The 22,658-nt window shown below is 34.8% G+C and overlaps 1 protein-coding gene across 1 annotated transcript in view; it reads right to left on the reverse strand.

Annotated features, from left to right (window-relative positions):
• Nucleotides 1–22,658, reverse strand: part of LOC124357852 (transcription factor SOX-13-like) — a 331,085-nt gene that overhangs the window by 270,187 nt on the left and 38,240 nt on the right. Inside the window, exon 2 of the mRNA XM_046809927.1 lies at nt 21,865–21,901. The gene's annotated coding sequence lies outside the window, so the exon portion shown is untranslated. The remainder of the gene's footprint in view (nt 1–21,864; nt 21,902–22,658) is intronic.

Genomic DNA, 22,658 nt, shown 5'->3' on the forward strand with positions numbered 1-22,658 from the left:
TTAGGTGAAGAGTTATTCTTAGTGTCTCATCAGGTGCACAATTAAGAATGCCTCTTCGCATTGATTCAGACCTTCCCACCATAGATGCGTTATGAATAGAATCTTCTTTTTATTTTAACATCTTTTTAACTCTCTGACTATGGCACTAAATCTTACGAGCACACCGGCACAGGTAAGAAAGGTTATTAGTAAATTCATAACAAAACTATATAAGGACAGCAATATCCATTTAAAAATTTGGAATTAATAACTTTTGACCGCTGGAAAGAAAATCTAACCATGGTGTTGTATCTCTACAAGTTGTATATTACTAAGCTCACACCTGATTCTTCTTTGGTCTTCTCTCATAGTGACTTAAACAAATACGCATTTTCCAAGGACTATCACAAATGATGTAAAACGGATAAATATTGTGAAAAATTCCAGAAAACCCTGATTATTCTTTGGTCTTCTCTCAAAGTGACGTATATAAATACGCATTTTCCAAGGACTATCACAAATGAGATAAAACGGATAAATATCGTGAAAACTTCTGGAAAACCCTGTTCATTATTACACAAAGAGGTGAAAACACGAAGACGTGAAATTACAGTGAACCGTGAGTCAGTAGGAATGGTCAATGACTAAGAGTGGCGTGGTGGCGGCGGTGGCGCGGTGGCGCGGTGGCGGCAGTGACGCGCGCGGTCTCCACATCTTCTGGCGATGGAAAGAGAGAGAGCGCCGGACGATTACTTGTAAATGATCAGGTGCCGGACAATAGAGGTTATTTGAATAGTAGCCACAGAACCGGTTGTTTCGCGGCCGAAGGAATGCCAGCGAGCTCGCCGTGGGAAAGCCCACACTATTCGATATGTCAACTGTTTTACGGGGCCACCGCCTCGGACATATAGGGTGTCATCTTCGATACGGACCCATGCCCGGGCCATTAGTCGGCCATTACTGACGGCGGATCAGGCGGAGAGCCCGGTGGGAACTAGTCCTGCAGGAGGCGCTTATTAATCGTTCGAGTTTGGAAACATATTTTGGCTTCTAGTTGGGAATTTTGGAAAACGCTGAGATGGAGCGAATGGCAGATTTGATGATCATTCGAAGAATTCGCCAACACCGATAATGAATCATGCTGATTCGGCTTTCTTGGATAAGGCACTCATCGCATCTCGGATAAATTAGATAATTTGTAAAATGAATATGGATATTCTCTGTTACTAACGGAGATAAATCATGGAAAGGACGAATGATACAGTCTGATAGAACTTTGACATATTAGTATAAGTGGAGTGGATGAATTAGATAATTTGTAAAAATATGGATATTCTCTGTTACTAACGGAGATAAATCATGGAAAGGACGAATGATACAGTCTGACACAACTTTGACCTATTAGTATAAGTGGAGTGGATGAATTAGATGATTTGTAAAAATATGGATATTCTCTGTTACTAACGGAGATAAATCATGGAAAGGATGAATGATACAGTCTGATAGAACTATTAGTATAAGTGGATCGGATGAATTAGATAATTTGTAAAAATATGGATATTCTCTGTTACGAACGGAGATAAATCATCGAAAGGACGAATGATACAGTCTGACACAACTTTGGCCTATTAGTATAAGTGGAGTGGATGAATTAGATGATTTGTAAAAATATGGATATTCTCTGTTACTAACGGAGATAACTCATGGAAAGGATGAATGATACAGTCTGATAGAACTTGGACCTATTAGTATAAGTGGATCGGATGAATTAGATAATTTGTAAAAATATGGATATTCTCTGTTACTAACGGAGATAAATCATCGAAAGGACGAATGATACAGTCTGACACAACTTTGGCCTATTAGTATAAGTGGAGTGGATGAATTAGATGATTTGTAAAATGAATATGAATATGCATTATTACTAACGGGGTAGATCATGGAAAGGACGAATGATACAGTCTGATAGAACTTGGACCTATTAGTATAAGTGGAGTGGATGAATTAGATAATTTGTAAAAATATGGATATTCTCTGTTACTAACGGAGATAAATCATGGAAAGGATGAATGATACAGTCTGATAGAACTATTAGTATAAGTGGATCGGATGAATTAGATAATTTGTAAAAAATATGGATATTCTCTGTTACTAACGGAGATAAATCATGGAAAGGATGAATGATACAGTCTGATAGAACTATTAGTATAAGTGGATCGGATGAATTAGACAATTTGTAAAATGAATATGGATACACTCTGTTACTAACGGAGGTAGAATATTGAAAGGATGAATGATACAGTCTGATAGAACTTGGACCTATTAGTACAAGTGGATTGGATGAATTGTATGATTTGTAGAATGAATATTAATATCCTCTATTACTAACGGAGGTAGATCGTGGAAAGGATAGGATGAATGATGCAGTCTGATAGAACTTGGACCTATTAGTATAACCATACAAAACTAGTCATATTAGTCGCTCATCATAAATATTATATTCCTCTTGCTATAACATTTCAAACTTATTTTTAAAATATTCTGAAATTCATAACCTTTGAAAATGATTTTGAATAAATTTGTTGAATATAGACTAACCTCTCACTTTCCAGTAGTGGTAGGATGAGCTCCTTTCTTCCCATTAAACTCAAAAACCAAAATTACTATTTCAGTCTAAGGCTATACTAGTTACAGAAAGAAGAAAGAAAGCTTTATTCTTCATTTAAACATAAATAAAAAAAAGAACTACTGAAGATTTCTGATTACTGAGTATGCTACATATTTTAAATTCGTTTCAGTCAAGTTTTGAATAAGTTAATACGCTTTTTAAATTCGGTAGTAACAGGGATCATGCTTGGGACGGAAATGTTTTTCGTGAACCATCACGACCTTTACTAAGTTTTACATTGCTTAGTTCTTTTAATCTACTCAAAACATTCACGTCAACTTACTGTCTAACTGGCAGACAAGCCTCCAGTAAGAACGCTGATGAGCTATAACTTACAAGGAACTAATTATATTCAAGGAGGGAGGTCGACAGTAGAACACAAGCTAACATTCATTACTTGATTTCTACTTTGTATCGTGGCTATCTACGGAAACTTGCGTCAGGATAATGTTATACTTGGGTTACAAGGAGTAATGGCGAATAAATAATACATCAGGTGCAATAGATGGAATACAGGTGGTAAACCATGAATGACACAAGGGACAGTAGTATTGTGGTTTACACATGCACCATAGATCTTATATATATATATATATATATATATATATATATATATATATTTAAATTCAAAATCTAAATAAAATACTAGATAAAACTGTAACTCCTAATTAAAAACTAAATAAAGAAATTGGACCTTTTTGGAGAAGTTTATTTAATCATCTAAACCCCTTTAGAACTGTTAGAAATACCTAATGGCCCTAACTTCACCTGTAAAATTAAGACCTCATCCATTTATTAATTCTCCAGAGAATCGTGACTTCACTATCCATAACACACACTTCTACGGCATTTCTGCAAAACACTTAATACATGCTTGCTTTGAGTTTCCAATTGCTAAATTAAAACCCTCCGAGTGGTGAAAGACGCTGCAGCGCCTATTAAATCTCGTTCGCGAGTGGCAAAGACGCTCTAGCGTCTATTAACGCAAACCTCTCTTGTTCCGGTATTTCCGATGTTATGCCGCGACTTAAACGCTATATATTAGGTATGGTTAGAAAGACCAGATTCTAAACTTTAATTTGATATAGTATTTATATATGCTGGTACTAATGGAACTCTTACAAACGGTTCATCCACCTACTGTACTACCTCCTGGACCAAGTGTAGGTCTTCTTCACGGGATTGCTTATTTACCAGACTTTGTGCAGTGTGTGTACACACCAAAAAAGGGGGTAAAAGTCACTTCTGGTGCCCAACTTGTAATTTTGGGGTTCATAGGGAGTGTTTCCCTTACCTGGAACATAATGGGAGGCCTCTCAAACCAGGAATGATGAGAAATGAGGTTGGCTCTGATACTGACTAAAATGCAGTAAAAAACGTGTACATAAAAGTTTCGATCAGCAAATAGTGCATTGTTTTTAGGAATAATACATATAACGGATACATATTTTTGTTCAGAATTAAATTTTAAACAAAATGGCTATTTTGGATTTGTGTTAAAAAATTAAGTTTAGGAACATTTACTCAGCCTAATATAAAACATAAAAATTTGAATTTTTATTTTTGGAATTCAACCCATTGGTTTTTTACACCAATCCAAGGTAAGTGTTTCATATTATTACCATTCTACTCTCTGTGTTATGAAGTTTAAATCGATGTATGATATGTCATACTTATATAATATACAGGATTTTATATAAATTTTCTTTTGCGAACATACAAAATCAGTAAAAATGTCCTGCCACTTGGAGAAAAAAGTACCGCCAACTCGGAGGGTTAAAACTTAAACAAACATTTATGTAGCTCCTCAGATTGAATAACGAAGTTATCAGTTTTTGGACAAATGTATTCAATCATCTATACTCTTTCTGGTATATTAAGTGTAAGAAAGGCCTGTAACATCGCCTGTCAAATTAATACCTCATCCACGTTTTAAATTCTCCAGAGAATCGTGACTGCTGATTGATTATTCACTATCCATTACAAACACTCCTACGTTCTGCACAACCCTTACTACATGCCTGCTTTGAGTTATCAATCAACTGGTAAAATAAAACTTAAACAAATATGTACCTACTAAGAATAATGTTGTCAGTTTTTGGACAGATTTATTCAATTATCTATACTCTTTCTGGTAGTTTAAGCATAAGAAACGCATATAACTTCGCCTGTAACATTAAGACCTCATTCATTCATTCTCCAGAGAATCGCGACTTCTGAATGATCTTGGATCATGGACCACATGTCTCCTATGAGTACGGGTCTATATAACTAATAGGGCTAACGTCTTCTGGTCTGTATATAGTAATAATATTGACAAGAAAAATATATATTGTTATAGAACAATATTTGATTAATGGCCAATTATAAATGAGTCAAGATAAACGAGAAGGGTTTATTTATACATTTCTAGATCATGGCGAGCTGACAATTATTTATTCCGGATTACCTTGAATACTAGTTATAATCTATTTCCTCAGTTGTTGTCGTAATCGTGTTTTACAAAGGAACAAATCATCAGAGAAGTACAACTGAATGATAGAATTAAAGCGTAATCCTATTGAAATTTAACATATCAGCACCAAAACGCAAAAGCAAATTGTGATAAAGTTGCATAAGATCTCAACGGATTAAGATGAAATGCCTTCTTTTATCAAAAATTGTTACTAAAGTATGTGTTAAGTAAAGTAGGATAATAATGAAAAAATTACAGATATTTTTTAAATATGGAGAAAGTAAGTAACATTGCGATGGGCCGATAATCTCACGTGTCAGCAAAGGGGAATAAAAAGCAAGTTGCTTAGACAGTATTGAATTAGGATGAAAATGCCTTCTTTTTTCAAGAATTGTACCTAAACTATGTAGTAAGTGACGTTATAATGTAGGAAATTATATTTTTGTAAAAATATGGGGAAAAGAAGTAATACTCCGATAGGTCGATAATCTCACACATCAACAAACGGCAATAAAACATCACTACGCAGATTAGATGCGCAAAGCAATCAAGAATCCACGGGATTCCGCATTTTAAGGAGGCGAAAACAATAAATTTTGGAGGTCGAGATTGGGTTCCCACACGGGAAAATTTACTTTCGCCAAAATAAAATTGGACGGAGCCGAGGACCGATTGTCAGTGAAGGTCGGCAAGCCGCGGGTTGAGTGAACAACTCTCGAGACTTCACGCGGGCGTTTCAATTAAAATGTTGGATTCCGGAAAAAACGCAGGTTGGCTATTAGGCATGCAAGGGGCCGGCGATGTTGTGTGCATGTGTGTATGCGCGTGCGCGTGTGTCCGTGTGCCGGAATGCTCGCCCGCAGCGGTAACGGAACACCTTGGGACCACTCCTCGCCGAGCTACTGTCCATTGACTCATCCGCTGGAGCTGGACCTCCTGGAACTGGTACCTCAGTTTGGGCAGGTGTTTCCAGTCGTAGCCTTCGAGCGACTTCTCGTTCTTCCAAAACTATCTGTTGCGCAACCGCTTAGAAGAAAACATTCGTCGGCGGAAGCTTTACATAATTCCATTCTTTTCGCATAGCTTAAGAGAATAGCCTTATGATTCATCATCAAGTTTTACGTATCTTCTATAATAAAATAAGCAAATACATATTTTTCGAAAATCGCTAATTAAAAATTATCTCAGACCTTTTTTACTCTACATTCTTGGATATTTTTCGACTTTGGAATGGGTTACTTTTATGTGATAATACCCCTAAATCAGTCCCACTATAAAAGCCCGTAGAAACTTACTTAATATTAATAAACTAGTTATTAATATTATTTCATCAATAACTTACATAATAAACAGTAGGATAATGGAATTTGCGATAGTTAGGATAAATCTATTTCATTAATCTAAATTTAGAAACAATACAACCATTCATTTATTTTAATCACTTTTCTTGTTATGGCGTAGTTCAATCAATTAAAAATTGACGTGTATGATAACATTTACTACTTAATAAATCTTTTATCTGTATTTACCCTGTTGGTACTACTGGTTGATGTATACACAGATAAAACATTAAAGTTTTACAGGAAACCATTATTTCATTTTACACACCTCTAAATACACATATCATCAATAAAAAACTCATAAACTTAATCACCTGAAACACTATAAAAGTGTATATAGCTCGTGTGGACTTGAACTTACGTAGTAAAATCTTGTTATCGCATTTTTCACGTTTGATGCAAAAACCGGATACGTATAGTTTGAAGGCTGGTTGGATTTTTCTTAGAAATCATTTCTACAAAATACATTTTAGTTATGGGCAAAAATGAGGGTAGAGAAGAGGAAATGTACGGCTAAGAAAATGAGATTCCAATGCGATCCGTCAATAACTTATTTATCGTAAATAGTTAAAAAAAACTTTTTAAGCATTATGTTTAACAAATAAAAATTAAAAAATATTGTAGTTTTTTAATTTATTTCAGTAAGATATAACAAAAATTTTAAATATTTTAGAACCAGTTTAGCAAATAGCATTGTGAATAAAATTGTAGGTAAAATATTCTAACGATGTAAAAGTTATGTGAAACAAGGAGATTTTGATTATATTTTAGAATATTTGACAGATAGTCACTGTACAATACATCTCCATAACCTAATTCTTTTAACTGTACTTTTAATCGAATCCACTAGTCGAAATATACGCTTCAGTTGGACACATGGTGTAAAAAGCAGGCCAAAGTCAGGTAGACCCCTCCATCATTGATGAAGATAAAAGATTAGATGTAATGCAATACGTCGTAGACAATCCTTATTTATCTTTGAGAACAGCTGCTTTGCAGCATAACATTGATAACAGCTCAATAAAAATAGCCTCGTCTAGAATAAACAGAAACTTTTAAAGTTCGATTAATACGAGCTTTGTGAAGACGACTTTGATCGTAGGGATGAGTTTTATGACTTTATGATGAGTAAACTAGACACGGAACCGGAGCTACTAGACAAAATACTGTTTAGTGATGAAGCTACATTCATGACAAATGATACCGTAAATAGGCATAATTGTCGGTGTTGGTCCGACATACATTCATATTATACACAACGTCCGTTAAAAGTTAATGTTTGGGCAGGAATAAATAATTAAACACGTTAGAGTTAGACCTTTCATTATTGATGGAAATTTAAACACTGAAAAATATATACGTATAGATATGCTTGTCAATCAGATTGTGCCTCACTTCAACATATGTTTGGACAGGAGACAGACAACATTTGGTTAGAACAAGATGGTGCACCTCCACATTATGGCCGGAATGTGCGGCAGTATTTTCCCAAGAAGTGGATAAGCCGAAGGGAAGCTGTGGAATGGTCAGTAAGATCTCCTGAGCTCAATCCACTGGAGCCACATGAAAAATTCAGTCTACAAAATTAAGTTAATTGACGTCAACAACTTACAAGAAACAATTCTAGAAAAGGCTCAATTAATTTCTCGAGAGTCAATTTCTAATGCCGTCTCAGCTTTTTACAAACGACTAGACCACTGCCAAACTGCTGAACGTCAACAATTTGAGCACTTGCTTATCCATTTACGTAGTAGCTAGTTTTGGTAAGAGGTGTCTTGGACACTTTCTAGATACCATTACAATGTAAGGGGTTATTTGACCAGAACTTTTGCTAGGAACGTCGTAGAGATGCTTTCTACGTGCCATTATGTTTCTATTGAATAGACCTTTAATATGACATGCCTCAACATAGGGGTTGCAATTCGTAAATTTAAAGTTAGCCTACCTCCGTCTATATACCTTTGGAAAGGTGATACAAATTTGCTATCCTCCAAAAGAAACCCACAAAAGTATTATAATCAAAATTGGTGAAGATTGCATAATAATATCTCAACCCATTTGTAATATATCCAGGCGTAACAGGACTTAATTTACACCCTGCATTGGCAAAGAAAAAAATTTAGTTATGATATAACTGTAATACGTTTTGGACGATTGTTGACGAGCTATAGATGATGGTACATTGTATGTAGTAGATGGCAACTGACTGGTAACCGGATGTTACCAATGTTCTATATGTTACCATATGTAATCAATACTAATACTATTTGTTACCAATGTTCTAATGTAACCATATGTAATCAATACTAATACTATTTGTTACCAATGTTTTATATGTTACCATATGTAATCAATACTAATACTATTTGTTACCAATGTTCTATATGTTACCATATGTAATCAATACTAATACTATTTGTTACCAATGTTCTATATGTTACCATATGTAATCAATACTAATACTATTTGTTACCAATGTTCTATATGTTACCATATGTAATCAATACTAATACTATTTGTTACCAATGTTCTATATGTTACCATATGTAATCAATACTAATACTATAATATGTTACCAATGTTATATATGTTGCCAATATCTTCCACTCGTTAAACGTATTGTACAATAACTGTCTAGTTATAATCCCTGAATTTAACCCTTTCACTGCTGATGTATACTGAGTGACCAACTGCCGTCAGACTACTCTCTGCGTCGCAAGGCGTCTGCCGCAGTTAAAGCGTTAAAAGATATTTTTTCTATTTGTTATAAATAACTTTCGTATAGTCACAGGTCTTTTAATAGTGTAAATTTTCCCACTCAATATTATCGACCAATGTTATTCTCTCAAGAGAATTCAACTCTTGATTCTAATTGAGTTTAATTCAATTGAGTTTATTTCTTTACTCAAAATGACTCAGCTGTGTTATCTTTGACTTAAATTACGGTAATCTAAATAATCTAGTCTCTTTAGCTCTACTACTAACTACATTTTTACCATAACCGACAATCCGGGTCTGCCTTAAACTAAAAATGTGTTTTAGTAAATTTCAAAGTGTTGGCTCACATTACAACATTCGAGCTAAGACAGTTTATAATCTAACTAACTCACGAACGAAAATGGAGACGTATTACATAACGTGGGACGTCAGGTAAATAACACGTTCACCAAGGCGCGGGCGTGCTGGGCGGACAAGAGCGTAATTAAGTTGATTAAACTCACGAAATTTGCTCCTTACGGACTATAATGCTTGTCAAATTAGAACCCCGTCATTAGCAGTCAGGTTTTAATTTAAGAATGGTGTTTAACGCAAATAAAAAACAGCTAATAAAACATTTATTAAGCATAAAAGCTAGGTTTAGTGAAGCCATTTCGGTATGTGGGGGTTAAAAGTCCTTAAGGTCTTTTATGGTGGGTGGTCATAATTCCGTGGTAAGTTCGGAAAAGGTTCACTCACCTAAGTGGAAGACTCCTAGGGGCGAAACATCGTATTGGCATCGTATATTACGTTTGGCAATCGTATTACGAGCTCGTATTTGATGCTAGGGAGCCGAATTTCCTAGGAGAAGTAACACGTGTCAAGAAACTTAAACGTCCCAAAAGTGTCCAACGAGTTTAAACGAGTGGCTGAAAAATATGTGAGAACGAGCTAGATCTAAAATAAAGTGCTGGTGTGATTGACATGAGCGTTTGCCAGAAGGAACATGATGGCCTTATTTTGACATTGGCAAAGTTACATTGTATGATACAATAATGAGACACAAGTAACAGGGGAACATAGTAAATTGGTCGACCCTCCAGTGCCAGAAGCCGACTGCCCTTTCTAATCTAATAACCCTAGCTGCTCCCGGGAGTCAAAGGGTGCCGGCCGTGGAGGTTCACACGTGGAGTCACCGGGCTTGCGACAGCGACCCACAATGCAACCCTAGGAGGGGAGCAACAATGCTAATCGGTTCGTCGAACCGGAGACATCTGTTTACCAACAATGCCCTGAATGTCAGCTCCTGCCTTTAATAAACTATTTCTGCCGTGCAAAACAATGATAGTGGCATCATTACGGCGGTAAATCGGAAAGAATGGGATGTCATGCGGGTTTTTGCGCGGCGGACGTCGACACTGGTTATTAGAGTTAGGCCGCTCAAAAACTGCACCGGGAAGAACGTCGAGGTAATGCGGTTTGCACTGGGATGCCAGATGGTTCACGGACGCCGGCAGCGTCGGGACAGCGTGCCGTATTGTCTCGACAAGAAGAACATTCTGTTCCCCGTTGACGAGGGGCTGCTGGGTTGACAAAACCACTGTTTGCAATTACAAACCTCTATTGCAGGTTTTTATTTCCTCTTTTGATCCGTGAAATTACACCTTGATGCACCGCAAGAAGCTTTCCTTGCAACGTCCGTTCTGGTAGAACCACGATTGCAGTGTATATTACTGTGGATCTCTACGGTCATATGGGACAAAACTAAAACTGGCCCCTGCAAGGTTTCTATAGGTTTTAAAATGAACATTACCGCCTATAAACGCAACACTACTGTGGTAGTGCCATCTTCCATCACTATCCCGACATTCATAAGAATCCCTTTGGGAGAATAAAAAAGCCGAAGATGATATTTCCCAAGATGATCTTGAATATAAATCACCGCACGCCGGTTCAACAAGATTCAAATTAAGAAATTACAAGTTTATCGCGTATATCTGCCAAATCAACACGGTATATGATGAATCTAATTTGGGATTTTGGACGTTGGATAAGAAAGAGGCTGGTAAAGGACAAGCCAATTCGTGGATATGAAGATAATATATAAGATTGGAGAGTACTCACGGATTGCTGGATGTTGAGATAACATAGAGGCTGGAAAGAACTAATGAATCCCTGGATATCAAGATAATATATAAGGTTGGAGAGAAATCTCGGATTGTTGGATGTTGAGATAACATAGAGGTTGGAAATAACTAATGAATCCCTGGATATCAAGTTAATATATAAGGTTGGAGAGAAATCACGGATTGCTGGATGTTGGGATAACTTTGAGACTGGAAAATAACTATGAATCCCTGGATATCAAGATAATATATAAGGTTGGAGAGAAATCACGGATTGCTGGATGTTGGGATAACATAGAGGTTGGAAAGAACTAATGAATCCCTGGATATCAAGATAATATATAAGATTGGAGAGAAATCACGGATTGCTGGATGTTGGGATAACATAGAGGTTGGAAAGAACTAATGAATCCCTGGATATCAAGATAATATATTAAGGTTAGAGAGAATTTACAGATTTCAGGATGTTGGGGTAACATAGAGGTTGGAAAGAACTAATGAATCCCTGGATATTAAGATAATATATTAAGGTTAGAGAGAATTTACAGATTTCAGGATGTTGGGGTAACATAGAGGTTGGAAAGAACTAATGAATCCCTGGATATCAAGATAATATATAAGGTTGGAGAGAAATCTCGGATTGTTGGATGTTGAGATAACATAGAGGTTGGAAATAACTAATGAATCCCTGGATATCAAGTTAATATATAAGGTTGGAGAGAAATCACGGATTGCTGGATGTTGGGATAACGTTGAGACTGGAAAATAACTATGAATCCCTGGATATCAAGATAATATATAAGGTTGGAGAGAAATCACGGATTGCTGGATGTTGAGATAACATAGAGGTTGGAAAGAACTAATGAATCCCTGGATATCAAGATAATATATAAGATTGGAGAGAAATCACGGATTGCTGGATGTTGGGATAACATTGAGACTGGAAAATAACTATGAATTCCTGGATATTAAGATAATATATTAAGTTAGAGAGAATTTACAGATTTCAGGATGTTGGGGTAACATAGAGGCTGGAAAAGCAACTGATGATTCCTAGATACTAAAATAATAAATAAGGTTGGAGAGAACTAACGTATTCCTGGATGTAGAGTTAACAAAGGGGCTGGAGAGGAAATAACGAATTTCCGGATACTAAGATAAAATAGGCGATAGAGAAAAACGGATTTCTTGATTTCAAGAACTTCTGGTCACGTTTTAAATCTTATTCTTACAGCAACAGTTATTATTTTATTCGTACAATAATAACCTAAAACAATAACAGTGTAAAAACCCAGAATGGATTGAACGATCATACTAGATTTTACCATCCAAGCCGTGATGTATGGGTGTTGCAAGTACTGACGTTGCTATCACATTATACAGACACAAGAACCAGGAAACAAACAAGGGAGTAAATCTTTCTGCGGGAAACCTCGTTTTGTTATAGAGCAGGAAACAATGTTTTACTCTCTGTTTTATGGTCTGGCATTTATTGACATACTTTCGGATTTGAATATCGAGCCAGAGCTATGATATTAGTTGTTTATGTGCATTCCCAATTCTTTACGCGGAATAAGTGTCTACCATTGGCAAAGAAATGCTGAAAATGTACCGTTTATCAAAATACATCACGAATATTGTAATTTTTATAATACTATTACTATATTTTCAAATCAAAGTAGCTGTTGCTAGGCCTCCAATACAGTGTGCTTGAAAAGTCCCGAACGGTTTAATAGTTTTTAACAATTTTATTGTAAAGCAATGAGACTTGGTATATCAATATTACCCAAAAAATATAATTTTTATGCAATTAAATTGTCAGGATTTTATGTTATCAGCAAGGAGTCAGAAAAAAAAACTTAAACTACAGCATAGGTCGAGATGTACATCAAATTAAAGGTCTTTTATAGTAGAACACAATGCTGCAAAACGGACCTCAAAAGGTTCACCCATCTAAAATGGAGTTGTTTTAAAGTTTTTTTAACACATCCGGAGGTATTTCCCGAGTTTCTTCATTGATGTGATGAATTAGTTCATAATAAAAACCTGACAATCGCATAAAAAGTTATATTTGTATACCAAGTCTCATTGACTTACAAGAAATGGTAAAAAGAATTAATAAACCGTTCCGGGACTGTTCAAGCACACTGTATACTAATGTCAAAAATGTCAGTTGTACGTGTTGGAGGAGCAATACACGTAGGATCACGATCATGAGACGATTGTAGCACTTTTTGAAAATTGTTTTAGCCGATAGCGGTATCGAAACTAAAGTTTTCTGGCTATTTACATATAAGTATTTTCCAAAATTGGAGTTTTCCAGTCCTCGATTGAAACATTTGACGGTGACAACGTGTTTCATTGTTTTGTGATACGCATAAACACTAGTAATCCTAAGAAATATGTTAAATATGTTTTGTCTTTGTGTGTGATACCTTAATGTTATTTGCTTTAAGGTATAACAAGAAAATAGTTTTCTTCTGCAAGAGTATTGCAGTGGTTTTGCCGGAAAACCTTAAAAACGGGTATTTTCTACTAAACAATATTGGCTTTTGGGTGCTTACAATAAACTCCTCAAGCTGCCTTGATCCGAATTATGTATTGCAGCGAGAAGCCACTGAAGTGAAAGATGGGTGGGAGGGGGGGGGCTCGTCGGATTGCCTGGGAAAGTGGGACAAAGGAAAATCCTCCGATGATTCACAATTATAAAGCTTGCGGTAAGCTCAAGCTCGGATAACGTTTCGCGGGCTGATTGCGTAAAGCAGGTAATGACTGGGAACAACAGAATAGTAGCGGGCCGAAACGAGATCCTTGCGGTGTCCTGCAAGCGGGTGCGGTCTTGTCAGGCTGTACTGCGGTCTCCACCGCTGCTACCATCGCAGCCACTCGGAAGATCACTGTTATTTGGCTGCTCCCCGGGCTCCGATCTCAGATAGCGGCATTAACACCGTCTAATTGTTATTGTACATCAGATACGTAGCCTACTGCCACAACCCACGTCTGGATTATACACCCCATCGTGTGGTCTCTCGCACCTACCGTCGATGTCTTGTTCTCTTCACCGACCATGGTGACCAAGCATTACATAATTATTTATTATGTATGAGCTTAATGGAATACTAGAACTTTAAATTATTAAGTACTAAGGTATTATACGAGCTTCGAAACACCATAAGTGTTTTCTAATGATTGTCAAAATTAAGTGAATTCGTTGGTCTGTATGTTTTATGGTAATAACAGTAAATATGAAAACTATTTCATTTACATTATTTTTTATGTTGGATTCTGGATACGATTGAACATATTTTTTCAATTTATTGTTTCGGTGCAACATGTTTTACAATTTTTTAGTTTCACCGAATTTAGAGCGAAGATCTCAAGATGAACTAAATACAATTTTACATCTAATTTTTTTTCCAAAATGTTTTATCACTTAACATCTCAAAAACTAAATTTATGCCCCTTTCTCTTACATTAAATTCAGATTACAACTTACACGATTTAATTATTCATAATTGTAATAATCACTATAACAATGCCTGTGGATGTAATAAAATCGAGAAAGTGTCGTCATGCAAATATTTGGGTGTGTTGTTTGATTCTCGAATGAAATGGATAGATCACATTAATTTCTTAAAAAATAAAGCAAGAAAGTATATATTTGCTTTTAGGCAGTTAAATAGCATTTTGAGTTTTGATGAAACTAAAATCGTTTATTTTGCTTATGTGCAATCCCTTTTTTCGTATGGCATTCTAGCTTGGGGGGGTGCTTTTCCTTCACATATCAAAAGTTTAGATATAGTTCAGAAATCTATTCTGAAAGCCGGTTTTGCGAAGTGTAGACGATATCCCTCTGATTTATTGTTTCAAGAAACAGGAATTCTGCCAATTAAAAAAATTTTTATTAAAGTCTTATTTATTCATATTTACAAACATTTCGGCTCAATTTTTTTCTACAATCCCACATTTTTATAACACAAGATATGCAAATATAGTCGGAATTAACACTATTCACCAACACAAATCATTCGCGACAACAAACAGTTTTTATCTAGCACACATTTTATATCGGAATTATTCTAATAGTTTTAGAAATTTCAAGCTGTTCAACTCTCCCTCTCTTGAGGTTTTTAAGAAACATGTCAAGGAGTTTTTGATTCTCATAAGCAGTGAGAGTGCCCAGTTACTTATCTCTGTTGACTACAGACGGACCTAGACTGTCTGACACTCACTGACTGACGGCACTGTCCTCTCTCCTCTCCTCTTCAAACTATATATAATAAAATCCAATCACTTAAGTAATTAGCCTAATTTTTGTAATTTTTGTTCACTCAATATTTTTATTTGTTTTGTCTACTTTATCCTCTAGATTGCTGATTATCGGAATTCGAGGTCATATCCGTAGTTTATTCTGCTTTAGATGTCTTCTTTCAATTATCAAATTTTATAAAATTAATCTACACTCTGCTCGAGATAAAATTCGAATCGTAACAATTTCAACTCGAGTCTACGCACAGGCCATTAAGGCCCATGTAGGCTCTTTTCCCATTATTTGAATTATCCAGAAATTATGTAGCAAATTTAATGCTGTTTTTACTAGGTATGCGTGTATGTATGTGGATATGTATGTATGTGCGTGTATATGTATGTGTGTGTATATATATATATATATATGTATATGTATGTATGTATATGTGTATATGTATGTATCTCTTTATTATATCATCTCTTTATTCATTATATTGATTTATTTATGTAACACAAGTCTATTTTATATTATTTAACGTTAATTATTTAATTTTAGTTTTTTAATTGTATTACTAGAATACTTCTGTAGGTTTATATGAATTAGATAATATACAAATGCTACATTTGTTATCATTTCAATGTAAAGGTTTATTTTGTATTTAATTTCTTTTTGTGTGTGGAAATAAACATGATTTGATTTGATTTGATTTTGATTTGGTATATGTTGTGCAATCAGATAAATTTTTCCTACGGTCAAACTATTACCATTTAACAAAAATTATTATATTTAAAGTCCTCATGAATAACGCGTTTATTTTCAACTTGATTTGGACAATCCTAAATGTATGATTAAATATAAAAAATTAATTGAAATGAAGTACACGGGGAATATAAAAATCAAAGATTTTAAACGATTTTGAAAAATTCGTTGTTAGAATTAGATAGCAATATATACACAGAGATAAGAAAAGTGCAATTAATCTTTTACTTGTAGAAAGTTCCTTTTTTTATTACGATTCGTAGTTATTTAGATTTTAACTTCAAAATAACAGCATGAAAAACAAAAAAGGAAACATTTTCTATTGATTAAAAATTACTGTAATCTGTATAAAATATTTTCTTATCCAAACATGTTCATATTTTTATTAACACAAATTCACAAAATTGTATTTATTGAGTCCAAACGCCGGAATGATATATCCCCAATAATAATTTTGAGTGAGTACCAACCCTGAAGCTCCTGACAAGCAGTAAAGGAAGGTTGTCATGACAAGGAAAGAAAGCGGCGGAAACAAATGATGAGCTAAGTGAATCCCTGAGGTAGCCCAATAACAGAGCTAGAGCTGCCTGTCTCATTGTACGCTTACGCTCCCCTAGAACCCTCCCCTTACGCTACCCTTGTAGACCCCACAACAGTTGACAGATTATTCTTAATTTTTGCAATAATAATAATAATAAATTGGCGGTAGAATTTGTTTTTAAACTACTGATCTATATTTAAACTTGTCTGTAACTTATTTTACGTGTCAGTCGGTCACTTAAGTAGCATGATTTTATTATTCACTTTCAAGAGACAGTATTATATGTTACGTCTACAAAAACATAATGGAAACCGCTAAGAAACATGCATGAAACAAAAAAGGAATGGGGAGATTAATTAAAGTGGAGAAGAAAAATCGTTATGTCCACCTCACTTCAAAAATGAATTGCTATGCATCACTTGTAGCTCTGGTATTATACTTAATGTCACTTTTAATGGACATAACATTTTTGGCAAACTTTTAGCAATTGTTATTACTACCCTGGAATTTCTAGATGTGATACTCCTAACCTTGTAAAACATCGTTAACAATATATTTTTAAATATTGAATTATTTTAGGATGTATTTCATGCACTTAATAAAAATAGATAACATTACATTGATTTATTTATACTTAGTTAGTTAAATATAAAACATTTATTTCTTTAATTACTTTACACAAGATCGTTTTATTAACTACTTGCTCTGAACTTAAAGTAGAACACAGTTGAAGTGTTGTGATTTTAGTTCGATAGTTTAGTACTTTTATTTTAATGGCAAGGGAGAGGTATTTTAGATTGACGCAACGTGTAGAATAATTTCCTAATATGTCAAATGATCGAGGATCTGGCGTTTTAATACATTAGTTCAAAATATTGTTTTTAACACAATTAGCCATTGAAAAACAAACTTGCATCAAATTTATTACGACATTTATTAGATCATTTTTGGTCGATTTGAACGTATCAATCAATTTTCGTGAGCTCTGCTTTTGGTTGTGGAGCAAACCCATATTTGTTTTTATTGAAAGGGTTGTAATACCTCCCGACTTATAAGAAATACCTAATTGACAAATTTAACGTATGTTGTGCCCTATTTCCATATTGGGCAGCAGAAAATTTCAGAAAGTTGCTCCAGCTTGAAGAGTCCTCTAGGTACTAGGGTTTCTAAAGGGTAACTACTGTACCCATTGTATCAATGAATTAAACAATGTAGGTGCATCGAAAATTCACTACCACTGTTGGTTTAATTATATTGTTAGTCACTGTAACTTAGGAAACATATGTTTAAAAATGAACAGACAGTTGAACAGACAAGAATTAAAAAGATTAGTTAGTAGTTAGAAAATTAGTTCTTTGTAGCAAAAGATTATTGGTTTTTTTTAATGATAACTAAATCAACTGTTTGGACGTTGGTAAATCACCGTTCTAGTGACGCCGCGCTTATCGCTAATGGCTTATCGCTTTGCGATAAGATAAGACAGGGCGCTCATCGTTTATCAGTTGTATTGTTTATACTAAAAGGAAAAAGAACACATTGCAGAAGTAAACCGCATCTGTCCCACATTAAAAAAATTAAACGAACCGCTTAAAATACTTTGGTGAAACAAATTATTCAAATGAAGGTTGTTATTCCAATTAGACATTTTTCTGAATAACTTGTGTCGTGTGAGCGGTGGAGAGGCGCGAGCGCGCGGGTGCGCGCATGCGAGTCCAGGTACACAGGGATACAGTGTCCGTGCACTATATTTGACTCAGCATATTTCCGTACCGCGGGTTGGAGGGGGCATTGAATGGGTGCTGGCGGGCCGACTCAATGGATCCAGATGGGCGCAAAAAATACGCGACCGGATGTAGATCTGAGGCGGAAGCACAGGTGAGCTCCTACATCATCTCTGGTCCTCTCCAGTACCTCCGGCTGGTCACCGCTTCTTGACCTCCTTATCCCCGAACCGCGGATAAGTGATTCAGTATCAGCTCCATCAAAGGTCGCGCTGGTCTCTGATCCTACGGCCTGCTGATTACATTCACCTGTCACGCCCCCCGGATTAGCGCTCAAACGTTAATCGACGGTTTAACCTGGCTGACAGATTAGACGATTATATCCGAGATCCTAACCGTACAAAGAAACTGGTCAATGTTGTCCTCATTTTTTATATCCTGGGATTTTTCCAAATCATTTGCTATTATTATTTTTATATAAGCTTTTTCTTTATTATAGCAAATATATTGTTTGTGAAGGCAGAAACCTCATTGTGATTAGGTAAATTCTAAATAACCTAACACTTTTACAATATATGTAACTTACGAGAAATCAATTTTGACAACACAGTTCCACACCTCTTAATTAAATTTTTGACTTCCCATCTTCAAGAATAATGTACCAAAACTTAAATTTTCCTGTTTATAAATTTCAAACCGTAAATAACATTGTAGCATTTAGAATTGTGTTTTAATTTTATTAATCTCTTTTTCCATATACTATATTACGAGTACGGTATATCACTAATATTACTGATGATGGAACACATTCCTCTAAACCTGAAAGAATTTTTATTATAACCTACAATACTAAAATATACTTATCGAAAATTAATATAGACAAATCTATTCTATTGTTTCAAGAGTTTTTTTAATAAAAATCAGATCGTCGCGTCGGCAGTTGTTTTACCTAAAAATGTTACTTGCATATTTGAATTGAAATTATTAAACTTGGTGGATAAGTAATAATTACTAACTATTAAGTGATTATTATTAAGAGGTAATTACTTGATGGTGGTTATTTTACATAAGTAAAATAAAGAAAATGTTTCTACGAACGCAGTGACCCTATCTCTCTTTGTCAGTCAATCTTTCACAAAATCCTTTTCTATAAAAACTTTTAGTATCTTAATTGTTAGAATTCCAAGAAACCGGGAATAATGGTGTTTTATTCTTTGGCTAATGATTTTCCTTTAATATTTGTTTCATAACCGCAGGAAACAATAATTTTCTCATGCAATAAGAATTTTATAAGGTAGCAAACTTATTATTTTACAGCAATTATTTATTGACTTTTTATGTTTTTTATGTGTGTCATTAGATTAGATATGTAGCATAATGGCTATGTTGCAAACATTTAAAGTACGTACTTTGTTGTTTTCCAAATCTAAAAAAATACTAGTGCTAAATTATAGTTATTTACGAAAACTACTCCGGACAACGTGTTCATAATTAAGAATTGGCCAAAATTGCATAAGGGGTTACGTTTGAAAATTTTCCATTATGTTGAAATAAAGATATTGGACGACAGTATGAACAGCGTTAAAAATTACCATCAAACAAAGGTTGACATTAGCTTGGTGTATTTACGAGGAAGAAATGAAGAATCAAGTGGGTTAAGTCGCCCTGCACAATTTTTACAAAACAATAAGTTTTACGTAGCAATAATTGCATACATTATTAACAAAACGGCATAGAGAAAGAAGTATCAGAACGCAGCATTGCACAAGATGAGCCCGTGTCACTAGGAAGGTCACCCGATATAAAATGACGGAGGCGCGCCCATCTGGAGCCAGGAACATGCAAAATGTATACCGGAAGTACACAATTAAACACAATCATTTATAAGCCGAATGGTGCGGGGGAGTGCGTGGTAGCGTCCTGGCGCTGGCGACACTGTTATAAAAGCGCCATTAGTCGCTGGACACCAAGCCCGCGCGTGCTTTCTCCCAGCTAAAGCTCTTCATTCATTTCTTCTTCTGGCGCTGTGATCTCGTAACAATTACAACTATTAAGTGAATTTGACTTAATGTATTTATTACGTAGAAAGACCGAGTAATTTAGTTTCCTTAGGTGAGCTTTAATTGAATCAGAATCAGTCGGAAAATATTAATTTCTTTATAATCACACATTGCAATAAGAATAAAGAGTCACATGGGACAAATCTTGTGCGTGGCTCTGAGTTCTATTAAAACATTTTATTAAACGATCGCATTTCTTGAAGTCTTCCAATAGAGTAGTTCAGAGTATAATGCGTATTTTGTCCTATGGGATTAAACGACGATACTAGGAATTTTTCCTTATCTTATCAGTTTCTGCTAGTTCACCAAAACAACCAAAACCTTTCAGTTTAAGAGAGGCTACTAGTGTGTTTGTATAGAACATTACATAAAGAGGCAGAAAGAAAAAAAGTTATAGCGACTGAAAAATAAAATAAATTTAGAAATATATGTACAGTATTGTTTGAAATTAAAAAGTTTAAACTAAGACTGCTACAGGATAATTGTAACCACACCTAATTACATAAACTGCCGTAATAGACTAGCCCTGCAAAAATACTTTTATGCCTTTTTTAGGCTTAAAGGATTTTAGACCAGTTAGGCCTAATTTATAAAATCGATAATATATTTAAAATATGAAACGGATTATAAAACTAAATATAAAAATTAATAATAACTAAACACCAGATTTAAATTTATTTTAAATAGACTAAAAATTTAAATTTGAAAATATATTCAATTAAAATATATCCATTATAAAATGAATAGGATGAGGAAATATTTCCACACATATTTCGAGTACATATCAATATTAATTTTTTTATAAACTTATTACTTTCAAATTATTTAAGTAATTTTATATTGCAAATGGAAAATTATGCTCCTAAGATATACATTTTTGCAACGTGATGGAAATAAAGGTCAATTTTTATTTGATTGTTTGATCTTACCATCCACTGCAACAAACATTCGGGAACTGTCTGAATTGATAAAATAAAACACGCGGTGTAACCTTTCTGATACTACATAAAACTTCTAGGTTTCAATTTATGGTCTTAAAAACAGGTTAATTAGAGATGTAAAGGTCACTTTACATACAGGTTTTATATGAAAGGCTGCAGGATTTGCTCCATAAAAGCAGTAAATTACGTGGTGTCGGATGCGACCGTATCACGTAGAGAAGTCTACAGCCGAGTAATTATACAAGGTTATTTATCACTGTATCGAATTACGTGACCTTTAACCACAGCTGGACTATCTGAAGTACGGGAATGTTAACTCGGTTGTTACCTGGTGTTGAAGGGTCTTCAGGCCATGGCGACTCGACCTGCAACATCAACAGAGCTAGGTTACTCAGTGCTTGTACAATATCTTCTTCGCTTTTTGTATCTACAGTCCAATGAAAATGTATAACAAGGTAATAATACGTCACAACACGTGTCACGTAAAAGGCATCGCTGAGGTTACATTCCAAATTTATAGTCTAAAGCTCAATTCACACTTGGGATTTCCTTCGGACAGACCGTCCGAGAATTTCTGCATCCCGGCAGAAAAAAGTGAAATTGTGTGTGACTACTGTAATAAGCTTCAATGACTGTAACCCGAATCCCAAATTGAACATGCGCACCATCACGCAATCATTTATGTCTATGTAGAAATTAAGCTTCATAGACAATTTTACGACCATGCTAGAGGATAATTAAGCTACATGTGTCACTAAGTCACACGTTAAATTTAATATGATTGCACTCAGTTTGTTACAAATTACCTTATTATATGACTATTTAGTTTTCATCACAATATTTTACTAGATGAGTTTGAATGTCCACATCTATTATTTTTATATCTTGCATTATGTTTGAAGAACGCTGTCAAACATTTTGGCTATAAAATATAGTTTTGCAACATTATCTTACAGATATTCTTTTTTACTCAGAATACTATATAAAGGAAAATTTTAAATCTAACTAAAATGTGTATACTTCTTTAAAATTAGGCAATGAACAATTTTCTACTATTTTTCCGAAGTAGTTGCTATTTGAAGCCTCCATCTAAAATCCACAATGTTACAAACTATATTTAAT

Source organism: Homalodisca vitripennis, chromosome 3 (assembly GCF_021130785.1).
Source record: "Homalodisca vitripennis isolate AUS2020 chromosome 3, UT_GWSS_2.1, whole genome shotgun sequence".
Lineage (NCBI taxonomy): Eukaryota > Metazoa > Arthropoda > Insecta > Hemiptera > Cicadellidae > Homalodisca > Homalodisca vitripennis.